General features: G+C 47.9%; 1 protein-coding gene across 4 annotated transcripts in view; it reads left to right on the forward strand.

Annotated features, from left to right (window-relative positions):
* Positions 1-7,637: 7,637 nt before the first annotated feature.
* RFTN1 (raftlin, lipid raft linker 1) overlaps positions 7,638-22,499 on the forward strand; it is a 197,882-nt gene continuing 183,020 nt past the window's right edge. Inside the window, exon 1 of one of the 4 annotated variants that reach the window (XM_046676243.1) lies at positions 7,638-7,955. The gene's annotated coding sequence lies outside the window, so the exon portion shown is untranslated. Of the gene's footprint in view, positions 7,956-8,196; positions 8,329-21,564; positions 21,612-22,499 lie in introns of those variants that run through there. The other 3 variants (XM_046676250.1, XM_046676226.1, XM_046676236.1) reach the window with 3 other exon arrangements.

The following is a 22,499-nucleotide window of genomic DNA, read 5'->3' on the forward strand; positions in this document are numbered from 1 at the left end:
TGCCCAGACATACCGTGCTGGGTACCACCCTGAGCTCTACCTGGGGAAGGAGCCATGAGTCTCTTCTGTATTTGGGTTCTCCCAGACACATCTCAGGTTTCTATTATACCATCCACAATAATTAGTCATTTTTATTTCAAATATTTCATTTTACAATATCCACTTGGTTCTTTTTTTAATAGTTTCTATTTCTCTGCTAAGATTTCCTATCTGTCCCTTCATTACAAATATATTTTCCTTTATATCCCTGAGTATAGTTATAGTAACTGCTTTAACATCCTAATGTTATTTCACTACCTGGCTCATCTTGAGGTTAGTCTCCATTGATTGTTTTTTCTCCTGGATATGAGTTACATTTTCCTTTTTTTTTTAATGTCTAGTAATTTTGGATTGTATCGGGACCCTTGTGAATGATACACTGTCCAGACTCTGGATTCTGCTATGTTACTCTCAAGAACACTGATATTTTAAAAATGTTAGCAGGCAGTTAACTTTGCTGAACTAGAATTCCAAATTCATTCTCCTTGGCAGTGGCTGCTGCTTGGAGTCTAGTTCAAGTGTCAGCCAGAGCTCAGAGCAGAGCTGATACACAGTTTGATGCTCCTCATCTGGTGCTTTCTCATTTCTAGGATTCTGCCCCCTCACTTTTGAGCTGTTGTGGTCACCCTGAACTCTGTCCTCTGTTTCTTTAGCGGGTATGACTGTGGGTTTCTAAGTTTTAGTTGCCCTGTGGGGCACTAACTGGGACCTGCCCTCAGATGAAAAGCCATAAAAAAATTGGAAACTCACTCACGACATTTCCATTTTTCTAGTGTTGACTTCCTTCCAGTTTCTGCCTATTTTTAGTCACTTTCCACTGCCTTCAGAGAGTTGTTGTTAAGATTTCGTCTAGAGTCTATCTGTAGGAGAGTTGTTTCAACACGAGCTACTTCACTACACAGAGTGAGTTTGCTGCCCTTCCTTTAACATGAACTGTAGGGCAGGATATTGGTGCTGCCTTTTTCAGGGGCGTTCAGTGTCCCCTCACTCTTGCTTCTCCTCACACTTTTCTCCCTCCCTGTGGTCTGGGGTTATCTTATGCACTCCGAGAGGTTGGGGAGAACTTTTTATGCCTCTTTGAGGCTTTTTTTTTTCTAAATTCTGAGTCCCCTTGGACATTTGAAACTCAAAAGTCCAAGCTTTTGAGATCTCCAAGACTTTCCTTGCCTTTCTGCTGAAACGACCATTCCCTGAGCTATAGGTGCCACAGAGTATAGCTGGTTCCCAAATCAAAGGAAAGGGGAGAGAGAACCAGAAATATTGGGATTGGAAAGAGCACCAATATTTCAAAAAAGATTATTCCTCCATCTCAGGCATAACACCTATGTTGAGTGACTATACGGTTGTGCTTTAGTCTGAGTGAGAGTGAGTGTATCTGATATTTAAATCAATAGTTGTAAGTAGCTAAGTCTTCTTATTTCCTTCATTTATTCATTCAAGCATGCTTTACTCATTAAAAAACATTTAGAGAGTGCCTATTATTTGTTAGGCCCTGTGCTAGGTACTAATTATGGAATGAAAAGTTGTGCTTTTTCAAGAAATTCTGGGTATCAGCAAACATTAAGGTGGGAAGTATAAGGCAGCCTAGAATTAAATTCCACCTACTCTTTTAAGCAGATTTGAAGCAATACTGATTCTGTTATTATTTTAAAGTGTCTTGGGATAACGAAGCAAAATTTGGAGTCAAAAAGCTCGTTTAAGTCTCAGTTCACCATTTATTAACTGCATCACCTTGAGCAAATTTTGCCATTTCTCTAGGCCCTAGTTTCATTTTCCTTTTCTTTTCTAAACATTTTCTTTCTTTTCTTTTTTTTTTTTTTTGCTGGGAAAGATTTGCCCTGAGCTAGCATCGGTTGCCAATCTTCCTCTCTCTCTTTTTTTTCCCTCCCCAAAGCCCCAGTACATAGTTGTAAATTCTAGTTGTAAGTCCTTCTGGTTCTTCTATGTGAGCCGATATCACAGCATGGCTACTGACAGATGAGTCGTGTGGTTCCGCACCTGGGAACTGAACCTGGGCCACCAAGTGGAGTGCACTGAACTTTAACCACTAGGCCATCAGGGCTGGCTCCTTTTTTCATTTTCAATCATTAGATAACTGCTGAATGTTGCTAGACTGAAAGCTTTCTGAGACTAGGAACAGCACCTGTTTCTTCCCCACTCTACTCCTATTCCTAATATAGTTTTGGAACATAACAGGTTCTCAATAAATATTTTAACATCACATAAGTGAGTAAATAGTAGCTCTTATTACTTTTTTGATCATGGACTTCTCTAACCTGACATCTTGAGAATTACTAGGATTCCAAATTAATGTGAGAAATGCTCCTCGAATTGGATCCCTCCTTTGGTCTTCCAGCTCCCAGAGATGATCATGATGCTGTCCAGAAGATGTGATGGGTTATAACAAGTAATATCAATCAGGATAGGCTAGGTTATGCTGCAGAAAGAAACTTGTAGTCTCAGAAGCTTAAAAACAAGTAGTTTCTTTTCATGTTACATAATTACTACAGGTTAGAAGGAAGGCTCAGCTTCTCACCGTCACTCATGGACCTAGGCTGGAATATTGCCAGTGGCCTTGTTAGCAAGGAGAGAGGGCTTTGGAGGATCTTGTCCTGACAGTTAATTGTCATGGAAGTGATACACATCACTTTGCTCACAATTTGTAGGCCAGAACTAGTCATATAGCCTCTCCCAACCACAAATAGCCAGGAAGAGCAATTCTACCATAAGACTAGAAGGAGAGGACCAGGGATATTTGGGGAGCAGACCTGATGATCACCACAGTCCTGCCTGTAAGGGAAATCCTGAACTGGTCCACCCAGCCTCACCTAAGTACAGGCCTGGTGGGAAATAAGTGGGAGCAGCTTTCGTACTCTAGGATCTTTTTACTATCCCTCAGGGTTCTAGGGCCCTACTCTCCATCTCAAGAGCTTACTGGCACCTCATGCTGTTAAATGAGGGTTGAACCCACAGAATAAGAGCTAGTCTTTCTGAATGGTCCCCAGGTCGTGCTCTGGAACTGTTGATGAGAGTTCATTGCCAAATGTCGGTGGGAAGGATGAACAGCATTTTTCCTTCCTCTATTGAAGATCTATAGTGATTTTATATTTGGACCTTGACAAGGTCCAAGAGTTGTGGTCCAGGTGTCCACAGGGTTCCCAAGTATTACGGATGGATGATTCTCTCGTGACTGGAGGGAGGTGGTTTTCTGAATTCTGGCTCTGGTCAGTCCCTGAGTCCTACCAACTGTTCCCTATGGACACATCCTCTCTGGCTCTCCCTGCTGCAATCAGGCAACTTTAATCTATTCTTGGGAGGTATGTGTGTGTGGGATAGTGGGCGGGTAGGGGAAGGAAAGGAGACATGCTAGGGGACAATAGTTATACTTGATTTCATATTTTTCCCTATCTTTTTCATTTTATATTTGGACCTTGACTTTTGAAACTCAAAAGCCAAGAATTGGAGGTTTTTTTTTTTTTTTTTTTCTGGTATTGTCATGATATCTCTCCCTTTGGCAAACTATGTCTTCTCTAACTGTCTAAATTGGTGGGAGGAGTCAGTATAGCGTAATAAGAAATACAGTGGGGGAAGGGGAAGGAGTGGTGGCAGAAGGGGATTCATATCAATTAATGTATCAAAATATCATCCCACCATTTATTTAATGATTTAGTTCCACGATCTCTGTTTTTTGACACCTAGGAATATATAGGGTTCCTTTATATATATACATTCTATCTTTGGCAATAAAATTTGTCATAAATGCAAGTCGATATGCCCCATGAATGGAATAACCAATGAAGGGGTGTGGATGTGAAAGGGTTTTGGGAAAGCCAGAGGGTTCCTTGGGCTGCGTGAGGGGACCAAGCTGCCGACAACAGTGTGAAGACACAGTATTCCTGGAATTTAGACTCATGGCTCTTTGCTCCAGAGAGCAAATTCTATCTCAGCCACAGGAGGGCCCCTGCTCCCCTGAACTGTGTGTCTGACAGACTGGGAATTCAGAGGTAAATGAGGAGTGGAATCAGGAGCAGAATAACAATATATATTTTTTTGTAACAGGATGAATGGAACATTTGGCAGTCATCCAACATTTCCTCAAATTGGTGATGCCCGTGGGTGGCATTCGCAAAGTATTAGTTTGACTAGACTTTGGACAAAAGTCTCTGGCCTGGGCCAATCACTGCGTGCATGTAAAATATCCTAACGGCTCCCTGCCCCCACCCCAATTCACACTCCCACACCGCCGAGGGGCTTCCAGTGCATGTTTAGACACTGGCACAAACGTGCCCTGCTCCATTGTGACCAGGGGTGCCGCAGTCTTGCCCAGGGCGTGTCTGTCAGGGCTGTGCCTGTCACAATGAACAAAGGGTAGGCGGCTCCTCTGAAACCACTGGCTCTGGGGCACAGAACTCCGGCCCCTGCCATCACGCCTCCTTCTAGGAATGAGTGTCGCCCTACACGGGGCCAGTTTCCTGCAGCCATTTAGTATGGAGCAGTTGGCCAAACTGTGATCTCACTGTGGCTGCAAACTCACTTAAAATATTAACCATGATGATAAAGATGACTAATTCTTGTACCTCCAGGGCATACATGACTTTGCTTATCCCTCCCATCAGCCCTGATATGTTGCTGTTCCAACTGCCCTGTGTGACACCCGGGTTTCGTGGTCCACCAAATAAACAATTAGGACAAGAGCTCTTCAGGTTCCGAAGGTTTTGATGGGTCCGTTTTCTGCACAAGTTATTACTGCTGTCTACAAAATAATGGGGGACTGAGTTATTTTGAGCTAAGTTAGGAGGGGGGCTGAGCATGGTGAAATCGCGGCGTACAGTTGGGGGTGGAAGGAAGATGGGTAGAATAGAGGGTTAGCTGGGATTCTCCTTCCCTCCAAGCCTCAGCGGAGCTGGGATGCCGCAAAATTGCTCCGGCTGCTGCTACCCACGGCCTAATCATCTCCAGAGTGGGGCAATGCTGCTGAGGCCACGAGAGAGAATTGCTCCTGCGGGGGACTCCTTCCATTGAGCTTTTACAAGAATTGTACAGGCTGCCCACGGCTGCTTCTTACACTCGTCTAGGCTGGCTTAACTCCTCTCCCTTCCACGGGGGCGGTATGAGGAGAACCAGCTTCCCCATTAACTTGAGGCCTGCGTTTTATCGACAGGAACGCTCGGGATCCCAGTTCTGGGGCCATCTGTGACCTGTCGTGCTGTAATAGCTTGGATTTCCCCGTGTTCGGCTCCCTCCCCAAGTACTTAGTGTTAAATCATAGGGGGAGGAAGTGTGAGCAGAGGAAAAGCAGCACTATTACATGACCCCCGATGAGACTGCTGTGATAGAATTAAAAGCTGCCGCCCTAGGACACTCTAACAGATGACATTGTGAGGTTGCCAAGGTAACCCACCAGGATACAGTTCCGGCATCTTTGGGGTTGATGCTGGGTAGGCGAGGTCAGTCAGAGGTGAGGCCCAGCTGCCCAGGGTCCATCCCCTGGCTGGCGGGTCCATGGCAGCCAAGTGGAAAATCGAGGTTGACCTCTACACAACACACATGAACCCAACATTGGCTCCTCACTGGATATTCCAGGTGAATGAGAATTAGAATACTCCAGATAATCGTTCAATGTAGGTTACACAGAGCCTTAACAGACCTGTACACTAATTACTCATCCATTTATCCCATAAATGTTTATTGAACACCTACTATGTACCAGGTCAGAAGAGTCAGAATATCTAGCGGGAAAGGCCGTGAGTTCTAGAAAACCCTAAAAAATGAAGATCCAACAGGGAGAAAAGATAGTTAAGACATTTACACTCTGTCGGTACTCAGGAAAATGCTGAGTGGGAGAAAATGGAAACAATCAGAATAACTTATTAACCTCAAGGACCTGGTGTTAAAAAAAATTTATGTGCAAAAATTTTACAGAGGGGAAATGATTTGCTTAAAAGAAATCAACCTCCTCCCCCAATCATGTTATGCTTTATTTTCCCCCCTTTTCTCTTTATCTTCTTTTCAATACTCCATGCTTGCTTTTGAACTACCAGCTAACACCTATAAATGTTATTTTCTTTCCACAGTGTAAGGATCAGAAAGGATCAGAAAGATTCCAAATGGGCCCTGCCTTGCAATAACTCGAGGCCTCAGGCAGACAAATCACATGAAGATCCCTGCTTTTGGCCTCACAGGTGGGTGTTCAAAACCATGGGTGACGCCACTGGGCACTGGTCCCCACACACGACCGTCTGAAGCTGGGCTTGGGCCCTCACCTAATCTTGCTAATTTCTCCCAGATGGCAAGCCAAGCCTAGAGAGAGCGGGGGAAACTGGAGGTGCTGGTGGTGAGTGATGCCAGCAAGTGGTGGGGTGGAAAGTGAAAGGCACACAAAAACAAAAACAAAAGGGTGGTGGGGGAGGGGGAAGGAACACAGAACTGGGATAGCTATGGAAAAAGAAAACAAGGAAGAAAATCGCGGAGAAGCTGTGGTAACAAGAGGAATTCCTGAAAACAAAATAGTGCTTCCTTACTCCCTGGGGGGTGCTATTAGGACCAGAAGGACGTCATTAAAACACTGTAGGGCCCCAACCAGCTCTCCTGTGGGCTGAACCCTCTGGGCTTCGACCCTAAGTCTCCCTCTGCCCGATGGAAAATGCGGATAATTAATTAGAAAATTTCAGCTGTCTTATTCCAGTCCCCTTATAATACTATTACTGCTAATACTAATAATGATAAGAGCTAAGTCATACTGTGCTCCCGAAACACTTTACATACAAAACCCATGAGGAAGCTATAGTTAACAAATGAGGAAACAGGCCCAGAGCAGTTAAGTCACTTACCCAAGTCACACAGGGAATAAGTATGGCGGCCAGGAGGCCAACCCTGACTGTTGGGTTCTCTCGTTCCTGCTCTTAACCCCTACACTGTAATTTTGCCTTGTTTAAAAAGTTCCAAGAAGCAAAGGCTTTCTAATGGGCTCACTGCCTGAAGTCTTCACCTTACTAACCGCAGGCGTGGCCTGGCGCTTTATTTATGTATGTGATTTGATTGTCACTTTGGGTGGCCTAACGTTGCAGGCCAGGATGGTTCCCTAGATCTTCTCAAACCTTCTGGACACCTGAAGTAGGTGAAATAGAGAGTGGAAAGGGGACAGTGGCACTGTCCCTCTTTCTAAGCACTAACTCCCAAGAAATAACTTAGATGCCCGGTGATGGGCCCACCTGTGGAATGGGGAGGAGGAATGGTCCGCTCTTAAGGGTCCTCGCACCCCCTAGCCATCAGCACCTTCAGCAACCCCACTCAAATTTGGAGGGATCCCAGTCCCTCACGCGCGCTCCTGACGCACAGAAGCTCGGTCAGGAGGGGTCCAGAGGACGGGTCTGCGAGCCTCGCACCTCCGCGCGGAGGGGCAGCGAGGACCGCTCGCGGGGTGGCGGCGTGTGCGGCGCGCAGGTTGCCGGCCGCGTGGAGGCGGCGGCGCGGGCGCAGAGGGGGCGCCGGGTGCGCGGGGGCGCGGGGCGGGCCGGCTGCTCCGGCGGCGGCTGTCAGGGGCCGCGCGGCTCCCCAGAAGATGCAGCGCAGCATATTTTGCACATGAGTTCAGAGGAAGAGGAAGTGTAGCCGGCGGACGCGCGGCGGCGGCGGGGGCGCGTCGGGGCTGGAGCCGGAGCGCGCCGGGCTCAGGGCGCAGCGAGCGGGAGCGCGGCGGCCGCGGGCTCCGCGGAGGGACGGACGCACCGGTCGCGAGAGGGACAGACACACGAGCACGCCGCGCCGCCCCCCCCCCCCCCGGTCCCCACCCGCTGGCGCCCACGCCTTCCCCGCGCCGCCTCCTCTGTATGGCACAAACTTTTCTCCCGGGGCGGAACACGCTGTCTCCGGGAGCCCGCGCCCGCGTCTTCTTCTCGGCTGGTCCCGAACGGTAGGTGAGCGCGCGACTTGGGGTGAGGGCGGGCACGGGACCCTCCGTTTGGCCCAGCGGACCGGGACCCCGGGGGGCGGGGGAGCTCCGCGTGACGCCTCCCTGCAGGTTGCCGGGGCTGGGGCGTGCTTCCCAGGCGTCAGGGTTTCCAGAGGGCCACCTCCCCGCCCCGTGCACCCCCAGGCCGGGTTGGATGGGGTCGGGCCGCGATTCATGGGACACAGAGGTCTTGGGCCAACTTTTTTGAAAAACAAAAAAATAATCATCCCTGGCGCGCCGAGGGGAGAGGCACCCTAGAGCAGTCTGTTGGGGGTCACGGGCTCTGCAGGCTCGGGGGCCCCTAGGACGGAAGCGGAGAGGAAGCTTCAAGGCTACAGGTGGGTCTAGGACACTGCTGCAGGGGGTCCTCGACAAAGACCAGGCGGGAGCTGGCCAAGGAGTCCAGGTTCAGGAGGGCGAGAGGCTGGGGCGGGGAGGGGAGAGGTGGGCTGGGGTCGGGTGGAGTGGAGGCGGCTCCGGCAGCCCTTCTGCGTGCGCCCTGGGAGGTGGATTTGTTGCCGGGACAGGGGTGCGGGATGGGTGGGAGCAGACGTGCCGCGCTTTCAGAGGAAGCGCCGCAGCCTCTAGAGGCTCAGAAACTCGGGGCGCGGAGAGTCCCCGGCACTGAAACCGGGCATCTCCCCTTGTGTAAGGGGGTTTCCTCCCCCGTCCTAACCCACTTTCCTAGGCTCAAGGGACGCCGGGGTGGGTGCGGATCAGGGCGGGGTGGCGGCGGCGTATATTTCAGGAAGCCGCGTTGTCAGGCACACGCACCCCGCTCCGGAGCCAGAGCTGATGCCCTTCACCTAGGGTATCGCCGTCTTTGGCAGCGAGAACCGCGTGGAGGCCAAGGTGCTAGACCCAGGCGCGCTCCCTGCTGCCTCCCGGTTGCTCTCTCAGGGCTGCCCTTATGTGGTTGTGGGTGATCCCCAGGGACGCTGGGTGGTGTCAGTGAGTTTGTTAGGAGGCTTAAAAAGAAACAAACCAAAAGTATTTTTTAAAAAAGTCTGGCACAAATCCCGATGTTTGAGTGGCTGCCCTGGTTTCCAGCAACAGTCCCTTCTTGTAATTGGTACAGCTGTTTTCAGATGCTGGACGAGCAGTCAGGCTAGGCTCCTTCAGCCACTGCCACAGTGTGTCATCTCAGGATAAGTGAGGCCCTGCCAGGAAGGAAGGCGGGGTAATGTGAGCGACCTGTGGGCCTGTGGTAGGGCGAGCTGTGCACCCCACGTGTCCCTGGCCACCGGGACTCCTAATTTGTACCTCTGAACAGCTGAATTCCCTATGAAGTTCTAGTGACCCCAGATGTCACCAAACCCCACAAAGGGGTTAAACAACAAGCTGGTTGGGGCTCTTCGGTGCATGTGTGTGCTAACCTCAGTGAAATCACTTTAACCTCAGCCCCAGCTCTGCATCCTCTTTTGCCTTTAGTGGGGTTCTGGCCCTGGACGTCATCCTCTGGCTGCATTGTGTAACAAGTCCCTGGGTTGGTTTTCCTTTGTTTGTCTTTTGGCTGCATGGAACTGGGGCAAATGGAAGTGGAGTGTGGTGCAGTTGGCTAATAGATTTGGTGCAGGAATTGAAAGAGAACAAATTGGGCATACAAGTCACTGAGTTCTTTTTCTCCCTCTTGAGCAGGAATTTTTGGCTTCCATTCAAATAATTGCTTTGTCTGCAGGGAAACAGGCAGAAAATCTTTGGCATGAGTGATGTGAGTTCCTGTAAAGCTACTTGTGTTCTTCCAGTCTTCACTTTTCAGCAGGATTGGAACTCTGTGGGCCTGTGGCTTGGTGGGCATGGGTGTCTTGCCAAATTTCTAACTTGTAGGCTAACTGTGACTCTTTCCCCTGCCCATCGCATTTTAAACATATAGAAAGGTTGTAAGAAGAGTGACCACCCGAATACCTATGTCTAGAGTCTGTGATTTTGTAATACTGGCTTTATTGTGCATCTATCCGTCTTTTCATCCCTCTATCCATCCATCAGTACAACTTACTGTTTTATGCGTTTTAAAGTAGATTATGGACATTGGTCCAGGTCGCTCCTAAACATTTCAGCACACGTTTTATTATTTGGAGTTCAGTATATGTTCATGATTTTCTTAAGGTAAAATTTGTGTACATATAGTGAAATGCACCAATCTTGAGAGCACCATTTTCATAATACTTTGACAGATGCTTATACCTTGTGTAACCCTGGTCTCTATCAAAATGGAGACTATTACCATCATCCCAGAAAGTTCCTTCGTCCTCATTCCCAGTCAGTCCTTGCCCTGACCGTATCAGTGGCAACCACTGCTGTGATGGTTTCTCATTTTAAGTTAGTTTAGCCTGTTCTTTAACTTCGTATAAGTGGAATTCTATAGTATTGTGTAAAGCTTCTTTCACTCAGCATGGTTTTGAGATTCATCCATGTTGTATGTACCAGTAATTTGGTCTTTTTCTATTGTGGAGTTATATTCCAGGATATGTCCATACCACAGTTTGTTTATATAGTATATTCCCCTGTTGATGGACACGTGAATTACTCCTATTTTGGGGGGTATTGTGAACAGAGCTGCTATGAATATTTGTGTACAAGTCTTCCTAGGGATAACTGTTCTCATTTCTTTGGGGTAAATGCCTAAGTGTGGAGTTGCTGGGTCATAGAAGAGATGTATGTGAACCTTGTAAGAAACTGCCAGACCTTTTTCCAGAGTGGTTATACCATTTTACACTCCCACCAGCAAAGAATACGAGTATGAGATTCCAGATACTATAACCCTATTTTCCTATCCCAAAGTCAAGAGCGTGATTTGACTAGTGTTCTGGAGCTAGAGGGACCCAGAAATGGAGACCACCTGAGACAGTCTGGAACGTGTTGTTTTCATAGGTGGAGGAGCTGTGAGAAATCCCTGACTCTGCCAGTAAATGGGTTTATGCTTAAAACTATTGCAGATGATAGACGAATATTTCATTTTTAGAGATCTTCAGAGAAGGGAATTCCATAGGGGAATGTACCCTTGGTTGTGAAAGAAGATTGATTGAGTGCTTTCTGTATGAAGAAAAATAACCCCCAAGCCCCACAGAATTCCACTAAACTTCTGCTTAGAAACTCCTGGGGGATTCTTGGGGTATTGCTCCGGTGGATGTGAACTTGGTGGAGATTCCCATTGGATTTCACCGGCCTGGGCAGCTGGCTGCTGAAAGCGGTTGTTTTTGCTTTGGGAGGCAGATCAGATTTGGCTTTTTGAAGGCTCAGAGAACAGCTTTACTGTTAAAGTGATTTGGCCTGTCAGTGAGAAACGTGGCCTGTCAGCACCCCTCTTATTGTCCTGCCTGGGAAAATGGGCCAGTCTCCCGCAGGTCCCCTTACACCGTAGTCCTTTCTGTGGGCCAGCAGCTGAACCTGGTCTTGGCTGGTCCAGGAAACAGGAATTGAGCCTTCCTGCTTGTGCGGGACCCCAGGATGAGATTTTTACATCTCGCCAAGGTGTCTCTGTGGGGACCAAGAATTGCTGGGGTCAGATGACAGGTGGTGTAGAGACTTGAGACATTGCACTGTGTTTGGGGACAGTTCTCATCCAACAGCCTGGTACAGTGCATTTATTGTACAGGGGCACAGAAAATGTTGGCTGAATGATTCTTGTGACTCATGGTGCCCATCTGGGGGATTGCCTCTCTGGAGAGTGACAGCGAGTGCCAAAATGTCAAGGCCCCAAGGTGTATTTTACTAGAGGCCACTTTCCTGTAGCCTGGGAGACAAGTTCACAGTGTTTGGTCCCCCGAAAACTTTGCCAACTGTAAACTTTCATTGTAGCAGCACCATTCTTATTTTATTATAAATTTCACTATTGTTACTAACAAAATAATAATTATAGCTATCACTTGCTGAGTGCTTACTCTTTCCCGGGCGCTGTTAGGCACTTTATCTGCGTTTTCTGAGTTTAATCCTCACGAGAGGCGAGTACTATTATCTGCACTTTAGCCTTGAGGAAACTGAAGCTTAGCGAGGTTAAGTAACTTGCCCTAAGTTCATGTTTTCATATCTCCCAGACGTTAAGGGGAGAGATTGTGACGTTCTGATTTCGCAAATGCGGATTCTGTCTACAAGCACAGATTTCCAAATGCGTGAAGCCGTAGTATAGTAGGGATCTAAGCTGGATAGGCGAAGCAAAGGTGCAAGAAATGACACAATAGAATCACTTTCTTCAGTCTTTTATCTTTTTCTGTTTCTTTTAAGCTTTCTGTGAGTTTGGGGTGGCTGGGGCCTGTGTAGTAGCACTAATTTTGGTGACAGTTTAAGGTATTATTGGCTGATTACGATTGTAATTTTATTGTAGGAAGGAAAGACATTGTCTGCTGTTTGGTTTGGTGTCTGTAGCTGAGCTGTCTGTGGCTAGAGTAGCCGCTAGCCACGTGTGGCTATTTACGTCTAAATGTAAATAAATGAAATAAAACTAAACATGCACTTGCTCAGGCTCACTAGCCACCTTTCAAGTGCTCTAGAGCCGCGTGTGGTTATTGGCCCCTGAATTGGACAGCACAGATGTAGGCTATTTCATTCTCACAGAAAGTTCTGGTTGATGGTGCTACTCTGTAGTGAGCGTTTCTCTCTTTTCCTTCAGTTTAAGAATTGACAACCTACTTGGATAAGACTTGGGCTGTTTTTTACTGACAAAGAGATAAATTTAGCCAGGTTTTTCTTTTATGTTTACCTTTTAAAGGTTTTTTTTTTTTTTTTTTGGTATGTGTGTGATGTTTCCTCTCATTCATGTTCAGTGTTTGACATAAATTTGCGTTTCCCTTTTCTCCTGGGTCCCCAAAGGGGCTTTCCTTATTATCATCACGTATTTTACCAAGATGCTTTCTCTGAAAAGATCGGTACGGCAGGCAAGCGATGGCCACTGCTTGAGCCCTGTTAATTCCTTGCTCTTCAAATAAGAATTCCGTTCAGCTTTTAAATATGCAATTGTGTGACTTACTCCCTACCTGGGCTGAATTCAGAAAGAAAAATCGCTCTCAGCGGGGCCAGAACCAAAGAGCTAGAAAATCAGGTCACATTCTACGCCTGATGGCTACCTGCCAAGACTGGGGTGGAGGAGTTGCCCTTAGGGGTACTTGACTGCTTCCTTTTGGGGTTTTCCTAGGTCTGGGCTGCCCAGTGGGGTAGGGAGTGCTGGAGAGGGCCGGCAGTTCTGTGTCTTGGTTGTGCAAGATGATGGGGGGATGGTGCCGCGGCTGTCCGCTCTTCTCTGGTGTACACTACTCCAGAGTCGGGTTCAACGGAGAGGGGACACCAGCCCTCCACTGGGAACCGGGCCCAGCCAGAGGTGGAAAGTCAGCATCAGCTGTGTTTTGCTCCTTGTGAGTCTGACCAACTCTTACGCTACTTTATGAAACTCTGTTGGATGTTTCCAGACTTTTCCAACCAGGAAGCCCGCTGCACTTCACTGACAACTTTCCTTGGCTTTTACAACTAAAGTGTCCCATTTTGTTGTTCCATAGGCAGACCCCCTTAATTGTCAGCATTTATTCTTTGCAGGGCATTATCAGCTTCCATTGTGTGTGTGAGTGTGTGTGTCTGTTTTGAAATTCCCTGCTTTGTATTTCACCCTGAGGACGTACCTCCTGAGGAATCCTTCGAGTTTTGTGGAATAGCTCCCAAATGCCTCACATTTGGAGAAGTTGTTGTGATAGACCTTATCCATGAAGTCTGATGAGAAGAGATTAGGTTAATCACAGACTCTGGTTAATGGAACATCACCATATCATGTATTGCCAAATTTCAGAAATATAAAGTACAGGAAATCAGACTGTTCACTTAAACATTTCTTTAATTTAGAGAGGTCTTCTGGGATGTTTCCCGGGTCTTGGGACACCTTATAAGCACCCTTTTCAGTGTGTTGTAATTATAGCTATAGGCAGGTTAAAAGAAATCTTTATAGTGGATCACAGGTAATGCTAGTAACAGTACTAACACGGTTAACATTTATACTGCCTTTTCTATGGGGCTGAGCTCGTCCAAGCCCTGTTAAATATTCACATCTTTAATCCTTGCCCTACAAGTAGATTCTGCATTTATCTCCATTTTATTTGTGAGAAAACTGAGGTTAAGTGGCTTCCTCAAGGTCACACCGCTAGGAAGTAGACACCGGGATTTGAACCCACGTGATCTGGCTCCAGAGCCTGTGCACCCGACCCGTGTGCTATGCTGTTAAGAAGGTGAACTTGAGAGCGACAGGCAAATATTTCCAAGGCCCTTTTCCATCCTTTACAGATAATGTGTCTTTCCTGCTCCTGAAGGATGTTGACTGAGTAGGTATTTATAGTGCGTCTGTTGGGCCAGGGTGTTGGGGTCACTGCTGTTAGGGATGAAGATGTGATTGCTGCCTTCCAGAATTTTGCTGTCACGTAGAAGATGAGGTGTTCCTAAAGCTCCAGAGCTCTCCCTTGAACTCCGGACTGGTCCACCCAGCTGCCCACCCCACACCTCCTCTTGGCCGGAGCTAACCCATCTAAAACAAACTGCTGTCTTCCTTGGCCCAGCTGCTTCTCCCACTGCCATCCCCATGTCAAGAAGTGGCTGCTGCAGCCTTGCAGTTGCTCAGGTCACAAACCCTAGAGGAGTCTTGGATGCCCTCTTTTTCTCATGCCATATTTCCAAACCACCAGTAAATCCTATTTTCTACTTTCAAAACCTCTCTAGAATTTGACCGCCGTGCACACCTCATCCTTGTCTGGTCTCCCCGCTCTCACGGTCAGCCATGGCCAGAGTGATCATGTCTCCCCCGGGCTCAGAACCTCCCCGGGGCCCCCATCTCCCTCGGGGGGAAGCCAGAGTCGATGCCCTGGCCCGCCCGGCTGCAGTCTGCTCCCCACAGCTCTAGGACTTCATGTGCTGCCTTCCTGAAGGCCCCCCACTTCACCAGGCAGGTCCTGGAATGTTCCAGCCTGTTGGCATCTGCCGCCACCTTGCCTGATACACCGTCCCTGTACCCTGTGGCTCCCTCTGTCACCTTCTTCAGGATTTTGCTTGAACGTCACCCTCTTGGTGAGGCCTTCCCTGATCACCCTGTTTTTTAAAATTGTGCCTACTTCCTCGTACTTGCTACCCCTCCTCCCTGCCTTATTTTTCTTTATTTGACATGCTTTTAAACTTGAACTTCTTTTATGATTTTATTTGTCTGTTGTCTGTTTCTCTGCTCTTGGAGGTAAGGTCCACAGGGCAGGGTGGCTCTTCTTTGCTGTCTCTCGTTTCCCTTTGGTGTCCCCACATTGAGAATAGTGCCTTGCACATCCTAAGTGCTCAGTAAAGGAGGGTGTGATGGTTAAGTTTGCGTCAGCTTGGCTGGGCTCTGGGACCCAGTTTTTGATCAAATACCAGTCTCGGTGTTGCTGTGAGGTATTTTTTTTTACATGCGATTAACATTTAAATCAGTAAGTTTGGAGTAAAGCAGCTCACTCTCCATCATATGGGCAGGCCCCATCCAGTCACTTGAAGGACTTACGAGGAAAGACTGAGATCTCCCGAGGAGGAGGGAATCCTGCCTCCAGCTGCCTTGGGACTCAGTACTGTGCCGTCAGCTCTTCCCTGTGTCTTTGGCCTGCTGGCCTGCCCTGCAGATTTCAGACCTACCAGCTCCCACAGTCACATGAGCCAATTCCTTAAACAAATTTGCTGGCCTTCTCTCTATGTAGATATCTGTTTATAGGCACACCCACACCCTATTCTGTTGCTTCTGCTTCTCTGGCGAACCCTAATACAGAGGGTCAAGATGGAAGGGAAAGGAGTGTCGGATGGAGGGTCCAGTGGAAGTAAAGGAATGGTGTCTGGAGGGTGCTTGATGTTTGAAAAAGATAGTGCTGGCGTAGTCCGACCTGACTGTGGGGTCCATGCAGGGGAGACGAGCCTGGGGAGGAGGGAGGTTGGGGTGAGGTTGAGGTTAAGGACTCCAAGCTGGGCAGCGAATGTGATTTATGCTCTTGGAGCCACTTGTGTGGTACAGAATGGTTAATCCGGCAAAAGCCGGTGATAGGAATTAGACAGATGAGAGACTAGGGGAAGCCAGATGTGAAGAAGGCTTTTGACAGTCTAGAAATGGCGGGTCAGTACTGAGAATGAAGGGAGGGAATTTAAAAGCAGCCCCCATCACTTTGCACCTGGTCACTTGTAGGGGCGAGGGTGACGGCAGGAGCAGGCTCATGCCTGCTGTTTAGAGGCTGCATGTTACCAGGGCAGTGATGCTACCCACAGAAGCAAGAAATGCGGGAGGAACAAGAGGCTTGTTGGGCAAGACGTTGAATTCCCTTTAGGGTATATTCATCTGGAAGTGCCAGGAAAGTTCCAAGTGAAGTTGTTGAAACAGGTCCTCAGGCCTGTCTGCCTGGAGTTGGAGAGAAGACAGCTGGAGGGAGATTGGAGAATTTTCGCCTAGAGCAGGGAAAGTGAGCCCAGTGAGAAGGGATGTGATAGCCAAGGGGAAGACAATACAATCACGCAGCTTTTTGAGCATACACAGCAATACCGTATATTGGTGGCTCCCAGACTCTGTACTAAGGCACCCCAAGGCACTGTAGCAAACTCATGGGTGCGGGGGCAGGGGAAATTTTGTGTTTTTGAGGGAAACACAGTGGTACATGACGTGTTAGATACCACACTTGCCACTAGCTGGAGGTGGTTCACACGCAGTGTCAGCATTAGCCAGCACTATAGTCCTTTTGATGACGTCCTATCTTTGCAAAGCTGGGTTTGGGGTGGTTGCTCAGAAATCATTATGAAACAGGAAATGAGAGTGGTGGTGTCCAATCCAGGGTTTGAGAAGTTGTTCTGTGCCGAGCAGAGGCACGCATCCCATTAGGAAGTAACTATGGTAATTTAAGAGTGAAGGAAGAAGACTTTTTCTTTCAATGTAGGTGTTCTGGTTTTTCGAAAGGCTACTGAGTTGTTAGGACATAATTATTAAGTTGTTTGGACTTGACTACTTCATAAATAGAACCGTGTGTATTGCTGTTAGCCTAAAGGGTGCCGTGGACGGGGGGCGTCTCGGAACCCTCGCCATATATTGCTCGGGGGGTTTTCTCAGATTGTAAAAGAGTGAGAGTGGGGTAGAAGATAGGGAAGAAAGGGATGGGCATGAAGCCGTATCCAAAAAGTCAGATTTCTTCAAAAATAAAAGACGTGAAGCAAATAAATTAAAATGTAAGCAGTTAAATGCAGGTAGTTGGTATGTAGATGTCTCATTTTCTCTCCTTATCCATATGTTTGCAGTGGCTTGTAATGAAAATAGTTGTAAGAGACCGAGAGAGAGAGGAGGGCTGGGGTTAGAAACTGAGAGGTGCCGCCGTGTTGGGGAGGACAGCAGAGAGCCTGGGAGGGGAGTGTCTGAGGTACAAGGAGATTCAGGAGGTGGTGGGTGTGGAACCAGGGGGTCAGCAGGGCCTCCTTCTTCTGGACTTTCGTTCTTAGCCTTGGTTAAGAGGCTTAAGAAAGATCCTGGGCCCTGCTGAGGCCTGGTGTTAGGAGATTGGAGGGGGTTAGGACCCGGGAAAGACGGTTTGCTCCTCCAACCTTGATTCTCAACCCTGGCTGCCAGTTAGAATCACTTAGGGGGTTTTAAAGAATCCTGATGCTTGGGCCCCACCCCAAAATGCCCAGGCATCAGGACCTTAAGACAGTTCTCCAGATGATTCCAGTGTGCAACCAAGATGGGGAGCCATGGCCATCCCCAGGGTTTCTCACACTTGACTGTGATTCAAACTTGAATGAATCTCTTGTCGTTCAAATGCGGATTCTGGTTCCGCAGGCCTGGGTGTGGCCTGAGCTCTGCATTTCTCACAGGCTCCCAGGGGAGGCCAGTACTGCTGGTCTGAGGACCACACTCTGAGTAGCAAAGTTCTTTTGAAGGGGAACTGTTTTTCGTTAAGGTTGGTTGTGATGGAGACCAGTAGGAGAGCAGAAAGGTCGTCTGGGTCAGACATCCACTGAGACGTGGGGGTGGGTGTGGGTGCTAAGCGGGTGTTTTCTTTTGATTATCTAAATATCCCTTTTATTCCTTATCTTTTGCCATGCAACACATGACTCCTAGCCTTGGCAGCTGAAAACAACAATAAACGTTTATCTCGCCGGGTTTCTTGAGTTAGGAATCCGGCAGCAGTTTAGCTGGGTGGCGCTGACTTGGGGCTCTCCTGAGGTTTGCTCAGGATGTCGGCTGGGCTGAAGACTGTGAAAGAGCGAAGGATCCACTTCCACATGGGTGTTGAGTTAGTACTGGCTGTTGGGTAGAGGTGGAAGTTCCCTACCCTGGGGACTTCTCCGTAGGGTTAATAGAGCGCCCTCATAATATGGCAGCTGGGTGCCCCCAGAGTGCATAATCCAAGAGAAAGTGCGGTAGAAATCGCAGTGTCTCCTATAAGCCAGCCGTGGAAATCACACTTGTCATTTCTACAATATCCTACTGGCTGCATAGGTCAGCCCTATTCAGTGTGGGCGGGGACCACTTACGAATACCAAGAGGATTATTGAGGACCACGTTGCAGGCTAGCTATGACACTCCCTGTTGGTTTCAACTAGAAAAATAATGCATGCGCCACACAGAAAACTTGAAAAATATAGAAAACTATAAAGAGAATGTCATCTACACTCTCATGACCCGGAGGGAGGTTCTGTGAACGTTATGGTCTGTGTCCTGCCAGTTAAGAAAAGAACGTGGATTTTTACATGCAGATACACACATAGACACTTAAAGAAAGTGGCACCAGACAACTACTGGTTCATAGAGATTGCTTTTTATGTGGCAGCGAATCAGGAACACTTTCAACCGGGTAAATTTTAGTTATCCTTGGGTTTCTGTCTTAGATTATGTTTGCAGGATATCAAGATTTGACACCATCTGAATAGTGGACTGATTTTCAAGTTTTCATTTACATTTCCTGGTTGAGAGATGTCCCTCTCACGTAAAAACTTCTTAATTTGGATCCTCAGTTCTTACTTGGGGTGCTGGAACGATGTAATAAACATACTCGAGGCTTCAGATATGGGATTTGAGTGTAGAAATAAAAAATAAGTGTGCCAGCTGATCCAGCATCATTGCATATAATTGCCCCATCTCTGGTTGCTTGTCATGAGCTGTTGACAACTGTTAAAATTAGCTTTACAGTCTGCCTGAGATTAGCAGCAAGTGTGGAAGATGAAGCCTCACTCTTAATGAAGCTAATTTGTATTTGAAAATATAACTACATGTGTTGCCCCCATTATTTAAATATGTGCATGCTAGTTGATAGTAAAAATGAACCTTTAAGCTGAGATTTTTATAAACCCTAGCTGAAAAATAACCTTTTAAGGAAGTGATCCTTTTTGAAGTGGTTTTCCAGTGTTTTTTATGGGCATCTCCGGAAGCATTTCAGAAACCAATTAGAAATACTTTTAAAATAAACGTTTAAAAATTTCGACATTTAAAATGACACAGGGCATCGTGCCCCATCTCTGATCAGCCTTTTCTGGAACAACGTCTATGGTGAGGTGCTCTCTGTTTCCTATCACAGCAGTTTCCCCTGAAGGCCCTGTACTCTGCCCAAACTTCTAGAACAGCCAGCCCCACTGCACTGTGTGTGTCTGTCCATTATGTTTCTCCTCCTTTCACCTGTGATCTGAGGGTAGGGTGTAGTCTTCCCATTTTTTATTTCCTAATTGAGGGCCTGACTCAAAACAGATCTTACTAAATGTGTGTTGAATGAATGAATGCATGAATTTGGAATGTGGGTGCCCTTCCTCATGGAAGGTTCCATGAAGGAACAGTCATGGAGCTGATGGTTCCTGCATGAAGCTGGTCCACCATACATCAGTGACACACCCCATTCTAGGTTTGATTCAGAAAGAATTGATTTTCCAGAATGTCACCATTTGAAGGATCTTTGCTTTCTGGTCATCTGCAACGTCTAACATCCTCTCCTTGCAGTCGGGTCTCAGAACCTCCCAGTGATTACCTTATTTTCCTGCTTAGTCAGCATCCAGTTCCTCATTCCTTTTACCCAGTTTCTGCTAGAGACCTGTAAGTGTATGTTGGCTCTTTTCCCGCTTTCTCACCATAGGAATGGGGACCTGATTTCCATTAGGCGTCAGTGTGGAGGGGCCATAGGGATTTGGAGGGGCAGGGCTGTAGGGCTCGGATGGAGCACAGAAAAGTCCTGGGAAAATATCATCACATATGGGTGAGTTTTGGCAGGTGTCCTTTCCAAGATAGACAACGAAAGGAGAAATAGCCACGAATAGCACCGCGGCTCATGCTTCATCCAGTGAGCCGATGCCCCAGGATGAGCAGGAGGTGAGGGGGCTAGCCCATTGGTCTCTCGGAGGGTCTCACCTTCCACGTGTCTCTCGTGGGGTCAGCATCTGGCCACCCTGAGTGTGTAAGGGGAAGTGTTGTTCAGTAGCAGGACCCTGCACTCGCCGTTCAGCCCAGCAACCCCACTCCTAGTTATTACCTGGAGAAATGAAGACTTGTGTCCTCGTAAAACCTCTGCGTGAGTGTTTATAGGCACTTCATTCGAACCAACCCAAACTGGAAATAACTCAGATGTCCTTCCGAGGGTGAATGGCTAAAACAGGGCCCCTAAATGCAGGCCAACCACCACTGGTGCCCGACAGAGGAGACAGCAGGCCATGGTCATTTTGAGCAAACTCGGTGTGTAAGTTACCTGTTGTGTGACAAACCACCCCAAAACTTAGAGGCTCAAAACAGCGGCAGTGGTGTATCTTGCTCCGGGAATCTGCGGTTTGGGCAGCCTCGGTGGGAGCAGCCTGTCTCTGCCCTGCATGGTGTCAGTGGCTTGCCTGAGACAGAGGCTCAACTTCCGCGATGGCTCACTGGCAGGAGAGCTGGCAAGTTGGTGCCAGCTGTTGGTTCCTCTCCACATGGGCCCCTCTTTGGGGCTGCTTGGACTTCCTCATGGCATGGTGGCTGGGTTCCAAGGGCAGGCGTCTCAAGAGTCAGGCAGTGGATGCTCCCCGTTTCTTAGGGCCCGGGTCCAAAAACTGGCACTGCATTGTCCTGCATATTCTATTGGTCCACTTGTCACAGAACTCAGGTTCAGGGGAGGTGGCATAGGCCCCACCTCTCGATGGCAGGAGTGTCAAAGGATTTTGGGGCCACATTTAAAAACTGTCACACTTACCATTTACTTTCTGCCCTACAAAAGACCTGGGCCCCTGAAGGGGATGTGCTTCCACTGAGACGCTCCCTGAATGTCAGCAAGAGGGGTGTGCTGCCACGCCTGGCTCATCTGCCTGCATCCAGCAGAGGGTCTCCCTCCACTCTTCCCCTGCCTCCCACGCTCCCCGCTCTCACAGGCCGCGCCCACCCCTTGCCCCAGCCTCCTGCTGGGTTCTGATGGGAGCCTGGTCTGGGAACCTCGCACAGTGAACAGCGAAGTTGACAAAACTCTGCAATAATGTAAGGCACTATTATATCTTATTGTTCCTCCTTTTTGTAAGCTAGATTTTTCTGACTTGTTTGAGCATAGTAGGGACTGTCGTAGATATTTTGGGAGTGATATAAAGTCTTTCCTATTTTGACAGGGTGGGGATTGGTAGGAGGATGCAAGAAGGAACTCAAAGGAATGCACATGTGCCAGTAGCCTGCAAGGTAGGGCCCTCAACACAAAACAGTAAGAGGAACAAATTCACATAAGGTTTGGGTGGCCAGCAACTGCTTCGTGTGTCTCCCTTCCCAGAGACAACTGTGTTTTAAGCAGTTGCTTAACCAGGGTGGCATACATGTCAAAGAAATGAATCTCTAAGGATTGAGACCTCAAGGATTCACTGATATTACAGTTTTGCTGCTGGCTGGTACTGTTTATCTTTTCTGTGTCTGATCACATAGATGATTTGCCTGGAGCCTCATCATGTCCTGTGAAACAAGCAGGGTGCCATTTGGGGTGAACTTGGATGGAGACCTCAAGTTTGGGACAGTCTGATTGAAACTTGTAACTCAAAGTTGTGAATTGAGTTTTTCTAATGCTTCTTGGCACCCCCCACCCCCACCTTTATGCCCCACAACCTTTTCTGAGTCTTTCTTATTCATCCTGGTAATCCTCTTCTCGTTTTTTTCTGCTGTCCGGGAACCTGTCCTTTATAAAAGAAGTTAAATCATACTAAAGTGTTAGTGGCTACCAGGAGCTTGGTTTGTTACCCTACCCATGGAGATATTTGTGGTTTCAAAGAAGATGCTGAGGTAGGGCAATGCTGATTTCAAAGGAATGAATCTCTAATGCTACAACTTACCTAGTAGGATAGCAGGGTTGGGAGGATTTTTGAGGAAGAGGTTTTTTTTCCTGGAGGTCCCCTGAGGGAGTGACGTGGTGAGCCTCTGGGTGATGTCCAGTTCTGTTCTAGCGGTAATAATACTCATCTCGCCACGATTACCTGTTCCCCAGTATTTGGGAGCCTCCCCTGTCTACTTCTCTTCTGCTTTGCCCCAGCGGAGGCCAGCTGGCCTGCTTTTCAGCAGTTACATGGACGGCCCCTGTACAAA

This window comes from Equus quagga, chromosome 1 (genome assembly GCF_021613505.1).
Source record: "Equus quagga isolate Etosha38 chromosome 1, UCLA_HA_Equagga_1.0, whole genome shotgun sequence".
In the NCBI taxonomy this organism is placed as follows: domain Eukaryota; kingdom Metazoa; phylum Chordata; class Mammalia; order Perissodactyla; family Equidae; genus Equus; species Equus quagga.